Here is an 18,298-nt window from a genome sequence, read left to right as displayed (position 1 = left end):
CGATGTCGAGGATTCAAGTAATCCCGTATGCAATTCCCTTTGTCAATCGGTACGTTACTTTCCCGAGATTCGATCGTCGGTATCCCAATACCTCGTTCAATCTCGTTACCGGCAAGTCACTTTACTCGTTCCGTAATGCATGATCTCGAGACCAACTACTTAGTCACATTGAGCTCATTATGATGATGCATTACCGAGTGGGCCCAGAGATACCTCTCATTCATACGGAGTGACAAATCCAATTCTCGATTCGTGCCAACCCAACAGATACTTTTGGAGATACCTGTAGTGCACAATTATCATGAACAAGGAAATATAATAATAACCATTTTATTATTGCCTCTAGAGCATATTTCCAACAGTCTCCCACTTGCACTAGAGTCAATAATCTAGTTACATTGTGATGAATCGAACACCCATAGAGTTCTGGTGTTGATCATGTTTTGCTCGCGAAAGAGGTTTAGTCAACGGATCTGCGACATTCAGATCCGTATGCACTTTGCAAATATCAATGTCTCCATCTTTAACATTTTCATGAATGGAGTTGAAGCGACGCTTGATGTGCCTGGTCTTCTTGTGAAACCTCGGCTCCTTGGCAAGGGCAATAGCTCTAGTGTTGTCACAGAAGAGAGTCATCGGGCCTGACGCATTGGGAATAACTCCTAGGTCGGTAATGAACTCCTTCATCCAGATTGCTTCATGTGTTGCCTCCGAGGATGCCATGTATTCCTCTTCACATGTAGATCTCGCCACGACGCTTTGCTTGCCACTGCACCAGCTGACTGCCCCATCATTCAAAATATACACGTATCCGGTTTGTGATTTGGAATCGTCCAGATCTGTGTTGAAGCTAGCATCGACGTAACCCTTTATGACGAGCTCTTTGTCACCTTTATAAATGAGAAACATATCCTTAGTCCTTTTCAGGTACTTCAAAACATTCTTGACCGTTGTCCAGTGTTCCATGCCGGGATTACTTTGGTACCTTGCTACCAAACTTATGGCAAGGTTTACATCAGGTCTGGTACACAACATGGCATACATAATAGACCCTATGGTCGAGGCATAGGGGATGACACTCATCTTTTCTCTATCTTCCATCGTGGTCGGGTATTGAGCCGAGCTCAATTTCACACCTTGCAATACAGGCAAGAACCCCTACTTAGACTGATCCATATTGAACTTCTTCAATATCTTGTCAAGGTATGTGCTTTGTGAAAGACCTATGAGGCGTCTCGATCTATCTCTATAGATCTTGATGCCTAATATGTAAGTAGCTTCTCCAAGGTCCTTCATTGAAAAACACTTATTCAAGTAGGCCTTTATACTGTCCAAAAGTTCTATATCATTTCCCATCAATAGTATGTCATCCACATACAATATGAGAAATGCTACAAAGCTTCCACTCACTTTCTTGTAAACGCAGGCTTCTCCATAAGTCTGCATAAACCCAAACGCTTTGATCATTTCATCAAAGCGAATGTTCCAACTCCGAGATGCTTGCACCAGCCCATAGATGGAGCACTGGAGCTTTCATACCTTGTTAGCATTCTTAGGATCGACAAAACCTTCCGGCTGCATCATATACAATTCTTCCTTAAGATAGCTATTAAGGAATGCCGTTTTGACGTCCATTTGCCATATCTCACAATCATAGAATGCGGCAATTGCTAACATGATTCGGACGGACTTCAGCTTCGCTACGGGTGAGTAGGTCTCATCGTAGTCAACCCCTTGAACTTGTCGGTAACCCTTAGTGACAAGTCAAGCTTTATAGATGGTAACATTACCATCTGCATCTGTCTTCTTCTTAAAGATCCATTTATTTTCTATAGCTCGCCGATCATCGGGCAAGTCTGTCAAAGTCCATACTTTGTTTTCATACATGGATCCTATCTCGGATTGCATGGCTTCAAGCCATTTGTTGGAGTCTGGGCCCGCCATCGCTTCTTCATAGTTCGAAGGTTCGCCGTTGTCTAACAACATGATCTCCAGGACATGGTTGTCATACCATTCTGGTGTGGAACGTGTCCTTGTGGACTTACAAAGTTTAGTAGCAACTTGATCAGAAGTACCTTGATCATCATCATTAACTTCTCTCTAGTCGGTGTAGGCACCACAGAAACATCTTCCTGAGCTGCGCTACTTTCCGGTTCAAGAGGTAGTACTTCATCAAGTTCTACTTTCCTCCCACTTACTTCTTTCGAGAGAAACTCTTTCTCCAGAAAGGACCCATTCTTGGCAAATTGCCTTCGGATCTGAGGTAGAAGGTATACCCAATGGTTTCCTTGGGGTATCCTATGAAGACGCATTTTTCCGACTTGGGTTCCAGCTTTTCAGGTTGAAGTTTCTTGACATAAGCATCGCATCCCCAAACTTTTAGAAATGACAGCTTAGGTTTCTTCCCAAACCATAATTCATACGGTGTCGTCTCAACAGATTTAGATGGTGCCCTATTTAAAGTGAATGTAGCTGTCTCTAAAGCGTATCCCCAAAATGATAGCGGTAAATCGGTAAGAGACATCATAGACCGCACCATATCCAATAGAGTGCGATTACGATGTTCGGACACACCGTTATGCTGAGGTGTTCCAGGTGGCGTGAGTTGTGAAACAATTCCACATTTCCTTAAGTGCGTACCAAACTCGTGACTTAAATATTCTCCTCCATGATCCGATCGTAAGAACTTTATTTTTCTGTCACGTTGATTCTCTACCTCACTCTGAAATTCCTTGAACTTTTCAAAGGTCTCAGACTTGTGTTTCATTAAGTAGACATACCCATATCTACTCAAGTCATCAGTGAGGGTGAGAACATAACGATAACCATCGCGAGCCTCAACGCTCATTGGACCGCACACATCAGTATGTATGATTTCCAATAAGTTGGTTGCTCGCTCCATTGTTCCGGAGAACGGAGTCTTGGTCATTTTGCCCATGAGGCATGGTTCACACGTGTCAAATGATTCGTAATCAAGAGACTCCAAAAGTCCATCTGCATGGAGCTTCTTCATGTGTTTGACACCAATGTGACCAAGGCGGTAGTGCCACATGTATGTGGGACTATCATTATCAATCTTACATCTTTTGGTATTCACACTATGAATATGTGTAACATCACGTTCGAGATTCATTAAGAATAAACAATTGACCAGCGGGGCATGACCATAAAACATATCTCTCATATAAATAGAACAACCATTGTTCTCGGATTTAAATGAGTAGCCATCTCGTATTAAACGAGATCCAGATACAATGTTCATGCTCAAAGCTGGCACTAAATAACAATTATTGAGGTTTAAAACTAATCCCGTAGGTAAATGTAGAGGTAGCGTGCCGACGGCGATCACATCAACCTTGGAACCATTCCCGACGCACATCGTCACCTCGTCCTTCGCTAGTCTCCGCTTATTCCGCAGCTCCTGTTTTGAGTTACAAATATGAGCAATCGCACCGGTATCAAATACCTAGGAGCTACTACGAGTAATGGTAAGGTACACATCAATAACATGTATATCACATATACCTTTGGTGTTGCCGGCCTTCTTGTCCGCTAAGTACTTGGGGCAGTTCCGCTTCCAGTAACCGTTACCCTTGCAATAAAAGCACTCAGTCTCAGGTTTGGGTCCATGCTTTGGCTTCTTCTGTTGGAAATATGCCTTAGAGGCAATAATAAAAGGATTATTATTATATTTCCTTGTTCATGATAATTGTCTTTTATTCATGCTATAATTGTATTATCCGGAAATCGTAATACACGTGTGAATACATAGACCACAATATGTCCCTAGTGAGCCTCTAGTTGACTAGCTCGTTGATCAACAGATAGTCATGGTTTCCTGACTATGGACATTGGATGTCATGGATAACGGGATCACATCATTAGGAGAATGATGTGATGGACAAGACCCAATCCTAAGCATAGCACAAGATCGTGTAGTTCGTTTGCTAGAGCTTTTCCAATGTCAAGTATCTTTTCCTTAGACCATGAGATCGTGTAACTCCTGGATACCGTAGGAGTGCTTTGGGTGTACCAAACGTCACAATGTAACTGGGTGACTATAAAGGTATGCTACGAGTATCTTCGAAAGTGTCTGTTGGGTTGACACGGATCGAGACTGGGATTTGTCACTCCGTATGACGGAGAGGTATCACCGGGCCCACTCGGTAATGCATCATCATAATGAGCTCAAAGTGACCAAGTGTCTGGTCACGGGATCATGCATTACGGTACAAGTAAAGTGACTTGCCGGTAACGAGATTGAACGAGGTATTGGGATACCGACGATCGAATCTCGGGCAAGTAACATACCGATTGACAAAGGGAATTGTATACGGGGTTGCTTGAATCCTCGACGTCGTGGTTCATCCGATGAGATCATCGAGGAGCATGTGGGAGCCAACATGGGTATCCAGATCCAGCTGTTGGTTATTGACCGGAGAGCCGTCTCGGTCATGTCTACATATCTCCCGAACCCGTAGGGTCTACAGACTTAAGGTTCGGTGACGCTAGGGTTGTAACAGATATTAGTATGTAGCAAACCAAAAGTTGTTTGGAGTCCCGGATGAGATCCCGGACGTCACGAGGAGTTCCGGAATGGTCCGGAGGTAAAGAATTATATATGGGAAGTCGAGTTTCGGCCATCGGGAAAGTTTCGGGGTTCACCGGTATTGTACCGGGACCACCGAAAGGGTCCCGGGGGTCCACCGGGTGGGGCCACTCATCCCGGAGGGCCCCATGGGCTGAAGTGGGAGGGGAACCAGCCCCTGGTGGGCTGGTGCGCCCCCCCGGGCCCTCCTCTGCGCCTAGGGTTCAGAACCCTAGGGGAGGGGGCGCCTCCACTTGCCTTGGGGGGCAAGTTTCCCCCCTTGGCCCCCCCCCTAGGAGATCCCATCTCCTAGGGCCGGCGCCCCCCTGGGGTCCCTATATATAGAGGGGGGATGGGAGGGCAGCCGCACCCTGACACCTGGCGCCTCCCTCCCCCCTTGCTACACCTCTCCCTCCCGTAGTCCCTTGGCAAAGCCCTGCCGGATCCCTGCTGCATCCACCACCACGCCGTCGTGTTGCTGGATCATCATCAACCTCTCCTTCCCCCTTGCTGGATCAAGAAGGAGGAGACGTCACGCTGACCGTACATGTGTTGAACGCGGAGGTGCCGTCCGTTCGGCGCTAGGATCTCCGGTGATTTGGATCACGACGAGTACGACTCCCTCAACCCCGTTCTCTTGAACGCTTCCGCTCGCGATCTACAAGGGTATGTAGATGCACTCCTCTCTCTCATTGCTAGATGAACTCATAGATTGATCTTGGTGAACGTAGGAAATTTTTTATTTTATGCAACGTTCCCCAACAGTGGCATCATGAGCTAGGTCTATGCGTAGTTCTCTATTGCACGAGTAGAACACAAATCTGTTGTGGGCGTAGATGTTGTCAACTTTCTTGCCACTACTAGTCTTATTTTGCTTCAGCGGTATTGTGGGATGAAGCGACCCGGACCGACCTTACACGTACGCTTACGTGAGATAGGTTCCACCGACTGACATGCACTAGTTGCATAAGGTGGCTAGCGGGTGTCTGTCTCTCCCACTTTAGTTGGAGCGGATTCGATGAAAAGGGTCCTTATGAAGGGTAAATAGAAGTTGACAAATCACGTTGTGGCTTTATCGTAGGTAAGAAAACGTTCTTGCTAGAACCCTATTGCAGCCACGTAAAAGATGCAACAACAATTAGAGGACGTCTAACTTGTTTTTGCAGCAATTGCTTTGTGATGTGATATGGCCAAAAGTTGTGATGAATGATGAATGATATATTGTGATGTATGAGATCATGTTCTTGTAATAGGAATCACGACTTGCATGTCGATGAGTATGACAACCGGCAGGAGCCATAGGAGTTGTCTTAATTATTGTATGACCTGCGTGTCAATGATTTAACGCCATGTAATTACTTTACTTTATTGCTAAACCGTTAGCCATAGTAGTAGAAGTAATAGTTGGCGAGCAACTTCATGGAGACACGATGATGGAGATCATGATGATGGAGATCATGGTGTCATGCCGGTGACGAAGATGATCATGGAGCCCCGAAGATGGAGATCAAAGGAGCTATATGATATTGGCCATATCATGTCACTACTATTTAATTGCATGTGATGTTTATTATGTTTATGCATCTTGTTTACTTAGAACGACGGTAGTAAATAAGATGATCCCTCATAATAATTTCAAGAAAGTGTTCCCCCTAACTATGCGTCGTTGCTAAAGTTCGTCGTTTCGAAGCACCACGTGATGATCGGGTGTGATAGATTCCTACGCTCACATACAACGGGTGTAAGACAGTTTTACACATGCAAAACACTTAGGTTAACTTGACGAGCCTAGCATGTACAGACATGGCCTCGGAACACAGAGACCGAAAGGTCGAACATGAGTCGTATGGAAGATACGATCAACATGGAGATGTTCACCGATGATGACTAGTCCGTCTCACGTGATGATCGGACATGGCCTAGTCGACTCGGATCATGTAACACTTAGATGACTAGAGGGATGTCTAATCTGAGTGGGAGTTCATTAAATAATTTGATTAGATGAACTTAATTATCATGAACTTAGTCTAAAATCTTTGCAAAAATGTCTTGTAGATCAAATGGCCAACGCTCATGTCAACATGAACTTCAACGCGTTCCTAGAGAAAACCAAGCTGAAAGATGATGGCAGCAACTATACGGACTGGGTCCGGAACCTGAGGATCATCCTCATAGCTGCCAAGAAAGCATATGTCCTAGAAGGACCGCTAGGTGAAGCACCCATCCCAGAGAACCAAGATGTTATGAATGCTTGGCAGTCACGTGCTGATGATTACTCCCTCGTTCAGTGTGGCATGCTTTACAGCTTAGAACCGGGGCTCCAAAAGCATTTTGAGCAACACGGAGCATATGAGATGTTCGAGGAGCTGAAAATGGTTTTTCAAGCTCACGCCCAGGTCGAGAGATATGAAGTCTCCGACAAGTTTTACAGTTGTAAGATGGAGGAAAATAGTTATGTCAGTGAGCACATACTCAAAATGTCTGGGTTGCACAACCGCCTGTCCCAGCTGGACATTAACCTCCCGGACGAGGCGGTCATTGACAGAATCCTTCAGTCGCTCCCACCGAGCTACAAGAGCTTTGTGATGAACTACAACATGCAGGGGATGGTGAAAACTATTCCTGGGGTATTTTCAATGCTGAAGTGAGCAGAGGTAGAAATCAAGAAAGAACATCAAGTGTTGATGGTCAATAAAAACCACTAAGTTCAAGAAGGGCAAGGGTAAGAAGAACTTCAAGAAGGACGGCAAGGATGTTGCCGCGCCCGGTAAGCCAGTTGCCGGGAAGAAGTCAAAGAATGGACCCAAGCCTGAGACTGAGTGCTTTTATTGCAAAGGGAAGGGTCACTGGAAGCGGAACTGCCCCAAATACTTAGCGGACAAGAAGGCTGGCAACACTAAAGGTATATGTGATATACATGTAATTGATGTGTACCTTACCAGCACTCGTAGTAACTCCTGGGTATTTGATACCGGTGCCGTTGCTCATATTTGTAACTCACAACATGAGCTGTGGAATAAGCGGAGACTGGCGAAGGACGAGGTGACGATGCGCGTCGGGAATGGTTCCAAGGTCGATGTGATCGCCGTCGGCACGCTACCTCTACATTTACCCATGGGATTAGTTTTAAACCTCAATAATTGTTATTTAGTACCAAGTTTGAGCATGAACATTGTATCTGGATGTCGTTTAATACGAGATGGCTACTCATTTAAATCCGAGAATAATGGTTGTTCTATTTATATGAGAGATATGTTTTATGGTCATGCTCCGATGGTCAATGGTTTATTCTTAATGAATCTCGAACGTAATGTTACACATATTCATAGTGTGAATACCAAAAGATGTAAAGTTGATAACGATAGTCCCACATACTTGTGGCACTGCCGCCTTGGTCACATTGGTGTCAAGCGCATGAAGAAGCTCCATGCTGATGGACTTTTAGAGTCTCTCGATTATGAATCATTTGACACATGCGAACCATGCCTCATGGGCAAAATGACCAAGACTCCGTTCTCCGGAACAATGGAGCGAGCAACCAACTTATTGGAAATCATACATACTGATGTGTGTGGTCCAATGAGCGTTGAGGCTCGCGGAGGATATCGTTATGTTCTCACTCTCACTGATGACTTAAGTAGATATGGGTATGTCTACTTGATGAAACACAAGTCTGAGACCTTTGAAAAGTTCAAGGAATTTCAGAATGAGGTAGAGAATCAACGTGACCGAAAGATAAAGTTCTTACGATCAGATCGTGGAGGAGAATATTTAAGTCACGAATTTGGTACGCACTTAAGGAAATGTGGAATCGTTTCACAACTCACGCCGCCTGGAACACCTCAGCGTAACGGTGTGTCCGAACGTCGTAATCGCACTCTATTGGATATGGTGCGATCTATGATGTCTCTTACCGATTTACCACTATCATTTTGGGGATACGCTCTAGAGACAGCTACATTCACTTTAAATAGGGCTCCGTCTAAATCCGTTGAGACGACACCGTATGAATTATGGTTTGGGAAGAAACCTAAGCTGTCGTTTCTAAAAGTTTGGGGATGCGATGCTTATGTCAAGAAACTTCAACCTGAAAAGCTCGAACCCAAGTCGGAAAAATGCGTCTTCATAGGATACCCTAAGGAAACCATTGGGTATACCTTCTACCTTAGATCCGAAGGCAAGATCTTTGTTGCCAAGAACGGATCCTTTCTGGAAAAAGAGTTTCTCTCGAAAGGAGTAAGTGGGAGGAAAGTAGAACTCGATGAAGTACTACCTCTTGAACCGGAAAGTAGTGCAGCTCAGGAAAATGTTCCTGTGGTGCCTACACCGACTGGAGAGGAAATTAATGATGATGATCAAGGTACTTCGGATCAAGTTGCTACTGAACTTCGTAGGTCCACAAGGACACGTTCCACACCAGAGTGGTATGGCAACCCTGTCCTGGAAATCATGTTGTTAGACAACGGTGAACCTTCGAACTATGAAGAAGCGATGGCGGGCCCAGATTCCAACAAATGGCTTGAAGACATGCAATCCGAGATAGAATCCATGTATGAAAACAAAGTATGGACTTTGACAGACTTGCCCGATGATCGGCGAGCGATAGAAAACAAATGGATCTTTAAGAAGAAGACGGACGCGGATGGTAATATTACCATCTATAAAGCTCGACTTGTCGCTAAGGGTTATCGACAAGTTCAAGGGGTTGACTACGATGAGACTTTCTCTCCCGTAGCGAAGCTGAAGTCCGTCTGAATCATGTTAGCAATTGCCGCATACTATGATTATGAGATATGGCAGATGGGCGTAAAAACGGCATTCCTTAACGGCTATCTTAAGGAAGAACTGTATATGATGCAGCCGGAGGGTTTTGTCGATCCTAAGAATGCTAACAAGGTATGCAAGCTCCAGCGATCCATTTATGGGCTGGTGCAAGCATTTCGGAGTTGGAACATTCGCTTTGATGAGATGATCAAAGCGTTTGGGTTTATGCAGACTTATGGAGAAGCCTGCATTTACAAGAAAGTGAGCGGGAGCTCTGTAGCATTTCTCATATTATATGTAGATGACATACTTTTGATGGGAAATGATATAGAACTTTTGGACAGCATTAAGGCCTACTTGAATAAGTGTTTTTCAATGAAGGACCTTGGAGAAGCTGCTTACATATTAGGCATCAAGATCTATAGGGATAGATCGAGACGCCTCATAGGTCTTTCACAAAGCACATACCTTGATAAGACATTGAAGAATGTTCAATATGGATCAGTCCAAGAAAGGGTTCTTGTCTGTATTACAAGGTGTGAGATTGAGCTCGGCTCAATGCCCGACCACGGCAGAAGATATAGAAGAGATGAGTGTTATCCCCTATGGCTCAGCCATAGGATCTATTATGTATGCCATGCTGTGTACCAGACCTGTTGTAAGCCTTGCCGTAAGTTTGGTAGGAAAGTACCAAAGTAATCCCGGCAAGGAACACTGGACAGCGGTCAAGAATATCCTGAAGTACCTGAAAAGGACAAAGGACATGTTTCTCGACTATAGAGGTAACGAAGAGCTCATCGTAAAGGGTTACGTTGACGCTAGCTTCGACATAGATCTGGATGACTCTAAGTCACAAACCGGATACGTTTACATGTTGAATCATGGAGCAGTAAGCTGGTGCAGTTGCAAGCAGAGCGTCGTGGTGGGATCTACATGTGAAGCGGAGTACATGGCAGCCTCGGACGCAGCGCATGAAGCAATATGGATGAAGGAGTTCATCACCGACCTAGGAGTCATACCCAATGCGTCGGGGCCGATCACTCTCTTCTGTGACAACACTGGAGCTATTGCCCTTGCCAAGGAGCCCCAGTTTCACAAGAAGACCACGCACATCAAGCGTCATTTCAACTCCATCCGTGAAAATGTTCAAGATGGAGACATAGATATTTGCAAAGTACATACGGATCTGAATGTCGCAGATCCGTTGACTAAACCTCTTCCGCGAGCAAAACATGATCAACACCAGAACTCTATGGATGTTCGATTCATCACAATGTAACTAGATTATTGACTCTAGTGCAAGTGGGAGATTGATGGAAATATGCCCTAGAGGCAATAATAAAAGGATTATTATTATATTTCCTTGTTCATGATAATTGTATTTTATTCATGCTATAATTGTATTATCTGGAAATCGTAATACACGTGTGAATACATAGACCACAATATGTCCCTAGTGAGCCTCTAGTTGACTAGCTCGTTGATCAACAGATAGTCATGGTTTCCTGACTATGGACATTGGATGTCATTGATAACGGGATCACATCATTAGGAGAATGATGTGATGACCAAGACCCAATCCTAAGCATAGCACAAGATCGTGTAGTTCGTTTGCTAGAGCTTTTCCAATGTCAAGTATCTTTTCCTTAGACCATGAGATCGTGTAACTCTCGGATACCGTAGGAGTGCTTTGGGTGTACCAAACGTCACAACGTAACTGGGTGACTATAAAGGTATGCTACGGGTATCTCCGAAAGTGTCTGTTGGGTTGACACGGATCGAGACTGGGATTTGTCACTCCGTACGATGGAGAGGTATCACCGGGCCCACTTGGTAATGCATCATCATAATGAGCTCAAAGTGACCAAGTGTCTGGTCACGGGATCATGCATTACGATACGAGTAAAGTGACTTGCCGGTAACGATATTGAACGAGGTATTGGGATACCGATGATCGAATCTCGGGCAAGTAACATACCGATTGACAAAGGGAATTGTATACGGGGTTGCTTGAATCCTCGACATCATGGTTCATCCGATGAGATCATCGAGGAGCATGTTGGAGCCAACATGGGTATCCAGATCCCGCTATTGGTTATTGACCGGAGAGCCGTCTCGGTCATGTCTACATGTCTCCCGAACCCGTAGGGTCTACACACTTAAGGTTCGGTGACGCTAGGGTTGTAACAGATATTAGTATGCAGCAAACCGAAAGTTGTTCGGAGTCCCAGATGAGATGCCGGACGTCACGAGGAGTTCCGGAATGGTCCGGAGGTAAAGAATTATATATGGGAAGTCGAGTTTCGGCCATCGAGAAAGTTTCGGGGTTCACCGGTATTGTACCGGGACCACCGGAAGGGTCCCGGGGGTCCACCGGGTGGGGCCACTCATCCCGGAGGGCCCCATGGGCTGAAGTGGGAGGGGAACCAGCCCCTGGTGGGCTGGTGCGCCCCCCTGGGCCCTCCTCTGCGCCTAGGGTTCGGAACCCTAGGGGAGGGGGCGCCTCCACTTGCCTTGGGGGGCAAGTTTCCCCCCTTGCCCCCCCAGGAGATCCCATCTCCTAGGGCCGGCGCCCCCCTGGGGTCCCTATATATAGAGGGGGGATGGGAGGGCAGCCGCACCCTGACACCTGGCGCCTCCCTCCCCCCCTTGCTACGCCTCTCCCTCCTGTAGTCGCTTGGCGAAGCCCTGTCGGATCCCTGCTGCATCCACCACCACGCCGTCGTGCTGCTGGATCTTCATCAACCTCTCCTTCCCCTTGCTGGATCAAGAAGGAGGAGACGTCACGCTAACCGTACGTGTGTTGAACGCAGAGGTGTCGTCCGTTCGGCGCTAGGATCTCCGGTGATTTGGATCACGACGAGTACGACTCCCTCAACCCCGTTCTCTTGAACGCTTCCGCTCGCGATCTACAAGGGTATGTAGATGCACTCCTCTCTCTCGTTGCTAGATGAACTCATAGATTGATCTTGGTGAACATAGGAATTTTTTTATTTTATGCAACGTTCCCCAACATCTTCCCGGCAACTGGCTTACCGGGCACGTCAACTCCCTTGCCGTCCTTCTTGAAGTTCTTCTTGCCCTTGCATTTCTTGAAACTAGTGGTTTTATTGACCATCAACACTTGATGTTCCTTTTTGATCTCCACCTCCGCTGATTTCAGCATTGAAAATACCTCAGGAATGGTTTTCACCATCCCCTGCATATTGTAATTCATCACAAAGCTCTTGTAGCTAGGTGGGAGCGACTGGAGGATTTTGTCAATGACCGCGTCATCCGGGAGATTAACAATCAGCTGAGACAAGCGGTTGTGCAACCCAGACATTTTGAGTATGTGCTCGCTGACAGAACTATTCTCCTCCATCTTACAACTGTAGAACTTGTCGGAGACTTCATATCTCTCGACCCGGGCATGAGCTTGGAAAACCATTTTCAGCTCTTGGATCATCTCATATGCTCCGTGCTGCTCAAAACGCTTTTGGAGCCCCGGTTCTAAGCTATAAAGCATGCCGCACTGAACCAGGGAGTAATCATCACTACGCGACTTCCAAGCGTTCATAACGTATTGAGTTGCTGGGAAAACGGGTGCTTCACCTAGCGGTGCATCTAGGACATATGCTCTTTTGGCAGCTATGAGGATGATCCTCAAGTTCCGGACCCAGTCCGTATTGTTGCTACCATCGTCTTTCAGATTGGTTTTCTCTAGGAATGCGTTGAAGTTGAGGGCAACATTAGCGTGGGCCATTTGATCTACAAGACATATTGCAAAGATTTTAGACTAAGTTCATGATAATTAAGTTCATCTAATCAAATTATTTGATGAACTCCCACTCAGATAGACATCCCTCTAGTCATCTAAGTGATACATGATCCGAGTCAACTAGGCCATGTCCGATCATCACGTGAGACGGACTAGTCATCATCGGTGAACATCTTCATGTTGGTCGTATCTTCTATATGACTCATGTTCGACCTTTCGGTCTCGTGTGTTCCGGCAGCCAAGGGGGAGGGGTTTTACCCCCCAAGCAAGGGGGGGTGCCCCCTTAGGGTTCCCCCCCAACCCTAGGCGCATGGGACCTAGGGGGGGATGGCGCCCAGCCCACTTAGGGGCTGGTTCCCTTCCACCTATAGCCCATAAGGCCATCCGGGACAGGTGGACCCTCCCGGTGGATCCCCGGAACCCCTCTGGTGGTCCCGGTACAATACCGATATACCCTCGAATATTTCGGTGACCGTACGATGACTTCCCATATATAAATCTTCACCTCCCGACCATTCCGGAACTCCTTGTGACGTCCGGGATCTCATCCGGGACTCTGAACAACATTCGGTAATCACATACAAATCTTCCCTATAATCCTAGCGTCATTGAACCTTAAGTGTGTAGACCCTACGGGTTCGGGAATCATGCAGACATGACCGAGACAGCTCTCTGGCCAATAACCAACAGCGGGATCTGGATACCCATGATGGTTCCCACACGTTCCATGATGATCTCATCAGATGAACCACGATGTCGAGGATTCAAGTAATCCTGTATACAATTCCCTTTGTCAATCGGTACATTACTTGCCCGAGATTCGATCGTCGATATCCCAATACCTCGTTCAATCTCGTTACCAGCAAGTCACTTTACTCGTTCCGTAATGCATGATCTCGTGACCAACTACTGATCACATTGAGCTCATTATGATGATGCATTACCGAGTGGGCCCAGAGATACCTCTCCGTCATACAGAGTGACAAATCCCATTCTCGATTCGTGCCAACCCAACAGATACTTTCGGAGATACCTGTAGTGCACCTTTAAAGTCACCCAGTTACTTGTGACGTTTGGTACACCCAAAGCACTCCTACGGTATCCGGGAGTTACACAATCTCATGGTCTAAGGAAATGATACTTGACATTAGAAAAGCTTTAGCAAACGAACTACACGATCTTGTGCTATGCTTAGGATTGGGTCTTGTCCATCACATCATTCTCCCAATGATGTGATCTCTTTATCAATGACATCCAATGTCCATAGTCAGGAAACCATGACCATCTGTTGATCAACAAGCTAGTCAACTAGAGGCTCACTAGGGACATGTTGTGGTCTATGTATTCACACATGTATCACGGTTTCCGGTTAATACAATTATAGCATGAATAGTAGACAATTATCATGAACAAGGAAATATAATAATAACCATTTTATTATTGCCTCTAGGGCATATTTCCAACACTTTTTTTACGTTGCTTGGCTCGTTTGCACAGGCAAGGTGCGGTGGTGTGCTGTCTACCACTAGTACAATGGGCCATGGCTCCCCCGGTGCGTACCGGGGAAGATGCTGCCGCCGGGGCACATACCATCCATGTCAGTCAAATGCCGTTGGATGGGAAATGAACGGCTCCGTCTGCTTCTTCCACCTCCCGACGCAACAGAGCCTCGCTGCTCCGCACTCCCCTGAACTGTCCCACCGCTGCGGCCATCCCTCTAAAGGCTCCCTCCCCCCCATCTGTGGTAACTCCGGTGACACAACCGCCTTGACCCGCACATGTTGACCTACTTTCTAGCCTTTGCCTGCGGCGCCGCAACTCGTTGCCGCTTGAAGTGTCGTCCTCACCTCAAGTGATGTCATCGCTCGGCCTTGCCAGGCCGACCAGTGGCGCAGGCTGGCTGGCCAGCAAGGCCTAGGCCCCCCAACATCCTACTTGCTACTATGCATATGAACAGTGGAATTTTTTAGTGCTACCTGCAACTGGGACCCATCAGCTTCCGAATTCAAGAATTCCTACCTCCGCCACAGTGGCCGACACTCATCATTGTTGCTCCTCACGTCGTTAAGAAAAGGGCTAGCGTTAGAAAGAATTTAGAGACCTAAGAGCATATATAGCTGGGCTTCTCACCCCCCCCCTCAAATGCCCGGGCAGACGTCCCGGTCACTGACCGGTCAAAAAAACAACCCAGATGGCATCCCAAACCACCTCAAACGCCCAACAGATGGCCCGATCACTGACCTATCAAAAAAAATACCCAGATGGGCGCCTCACACGGGCCTCAAACACCCGGGCTAACCGACACCCCTCATATCCAACCAACATATGTTTCAAATATGCGGAGGCCCGGGCGTGACCGGGCGCGTCCGCCATGTCGGACCCGACATCCCGACCCACCACAAAAATTGCACCAAATCCACCACTGATCGGTTCCATTTGCTCCTCTCCTCTCTTCTTCCTCCTCAGCTTCGGCCTTCTCGTAACTCTGCCGCCACCCTTGCTCCGACGTCGTTTCGAGCCTCAGCGCCGCTAGCACCCGCACTGCAGTCCTCTGTTCCATGCTCGTCGCCGCGGACATCGTCGCCAGCCCGGATGCCACCACGATACGCCTGATAACTTCCGGGCTGCGCATTGCACAGGCAAGGGGCAGTGGTGCACTGTGTACTAGTACAATGATCCATGGCACCCGCAGTGCGAAAACGAGAGAGATGTTGCCGTCGGGCGCTTATACCATGTGTGTCAGTCAATTGTCTTAAGCCGTTGGAGAAGAAATGAACGGCCCGATCAGCTTCTTCCACCTCCCGACACAATGCCTCCCTCCGAGCCTCGTCGCTCTGCACTCCCCTGAACATCTCCCGCCGCCGTGGCCATCCCTCTAAAAGCTCCCTCCTCCCAAATCCGTGGTAACTCCAACGACAAACCCGCCTTGACCCGCACCTATTAACTTGCTTTCTTGCCTTTGTTTGGGGCGCTGTAACTCGTTGCGGCTTGCAATGTCGCCCTCCTTTCAAGTTTTGTCATCGCTCGGCCTTGCCATGGCCGACCAATGGCGGAGACCGGGGATGGCCAGAAGGGGCCCCGGCGCTCCCCAACTCCCCAACATCCTAATTTTCTTGCTACCGTGCATATGAACAGTGGAAAAAATTACTGTTACCTGCAACCGGCCCCACTCAGCTGCCGAGTTTAGGAACTCCTACCTCTGCCACGATGGCCGACACTCGTCGTTGTTGCTCCTCACATCCTTAAAAGGAAAAGGCTAACGCTCGAAAAAATTTAGGCACATACTAAGATTTACTCCATTCGTCTCATAATGTAAGTGACACTATATCGGCGTCGAAAAACGTCTTAAATTATGGACGGTGAGAGTAGAAAACGTGAAGCTAAAAAAGAAAAGCGAAGTCATACTGGCCGTGGAGTGATCCGAGGCTGGCATTAAACTAAACGAAACAGCGACGGGGACTGTGATCCGGGGCTGGTTCAATGGATCCGTATGCACAGTGCCCACGTGCGCGACGACGAATCTGAAACGCTCGTCGCGAAGATTCTGTTTCTCTGCGGGTGCGGGTGATTGCTCGGTTTCGGTATTCCGCGCCTTGCCGTCTCGTCTGGTGTAGGAATACGGGGGCGTGGGAGACCTAGGCCGAGAAGTACTACGGGTACGTTTGGTTTGTGCCTGTGACGGCCACGCCAACCATTGGCTCGCCAAAAAGTTGGCGGAGGAATCGGCCGCCACGAACTCGCCAATAAATTGGACGCAGAATGAATTGGGGAAGTGAACGAGCCTGGGGCAAGCCAATTAATTGATACTGATCCAAACAGGTGTTGGTGCTCAGGTCAACGCCAATATTTTGGCGTGGCGGACGAGGGCTGCAAACCAAACAGCCCCTACGTACACAGTGACGCACCCTTGTTCACTTGTTCGTATATACTACTCCTACTAGTACTATTATACTGTAGTAGTGTTAAATATAGTAAAATGTAATCACGGTCGCTTCCTGGCCCGGGGCGAACCGGTCAGGGCAGATGCTTGCTGGCTGCCCCCGCCTAATCTTCGTGCTGAGTGTTGACCGGGCCACCGGGGAGCGGGTACCTAGGAATGTGAGCATATGGGGCGCCAGGTCAAGTCATCAAGGTAAAAAAGATAGTACTATTGTCTCAATCTCACGCCTGTTACTTTCTCGTTTCGCACCCTTGGACTATACTCCAGAAAAGAGGATTGCAAAAGATGCTGCGTCTCTTGTCTACTACTTCTTCTGTTTCAAAATAAATGACTCAACTTCATACTAATTTTAGTACTATAAAGTTAATATAAAGTTGGATTATTTTTTTTGAAACGGAGGGAATACAAGACTTGCTCAAGTGACAGGTGAAGTCTTTAGGAAAGGTCATGGCTGGCGGCTACGGCTAAGAGGATATATGCTTACCAATGAAGCAATTTTGAGTAAAGTGTTTGCGAGCAGTAGCGTGTGGTTATGCTTATTGTGGGTTTGTAGTTGCTGGGTGTAAGGGCATCTTCAGCCGCGCCCCCAACAGTGTTGGCCCTCCCAAGGCGATTTTGCCGCGCCGGCGCCAAAAAAAGACTTCAGTCGCGCCCCCAGAAGCCCGTTTTTCGCTGGCTCGGGCCAAAACTGATGCCGGCGGACCCAGGCCGAACCCGGCGCCCTGGGGGGCGCTTGGGGAGCGGGCACAAGCGAAAAAGGCGCGTGGGCCCGCCCTGGAAGCGACCCGAGGGCCTTTTCCCGCCGTTTCTTGACGCTTTTCCCTCGCATCTCTCCCGCTCGCTCGCCTCCCTCCCGCCATTCTCTCCCTTTCTCCCGCCAAACCCCTCCTGCTCGCCGCGAAGAAGCACGCCATGCCGCCGAAGAAGTACGCCATGCCGCGCGCGGCGGCAACCGCGACTGGCGCCGTGGCCCAGCCGAAGCAGAGGAAGCCGAGGGCGCCGCCATCGAAGCCACCGGGCCTGTCGAACGCCGAGTGGAGGGTGGAATTTCAGCGGCGCGAAGCAGTCACCGCCGACAGGCGGAACAGGGCCATAGCCAAGAAGGCCCGCGACAACGCGGCGCGCGCGGCGGCGTCTTCCTCATCGGTCGACCTGGCGGGGATGAATCCACCCGTCGTCAGCCACGCCCAGTACGCGCCCTGGGGACAGCAAGGCGCCGGATCTCCATGGGGTTCATTGTCGCCCG

This window comes from Triticum aestivum, chromosome 5B (genome assembly GCF_018294505.1).
Source record: "Triticum aestivum cultivar Chinese Spring chromosome 5B, IWGSC CS RefSeq v2.1, whole genome shotgun sequence".
Taxonomy (NCBI): domain Eukaryota; kingdom Viridiplantae; phylum Streptophyta; class Magnoliopsida; order Poales; family Poaceae; genus Triticum; species Triticum aestivum.
This window is presented reverse-complemented; position numbering follows the sequence as displayed.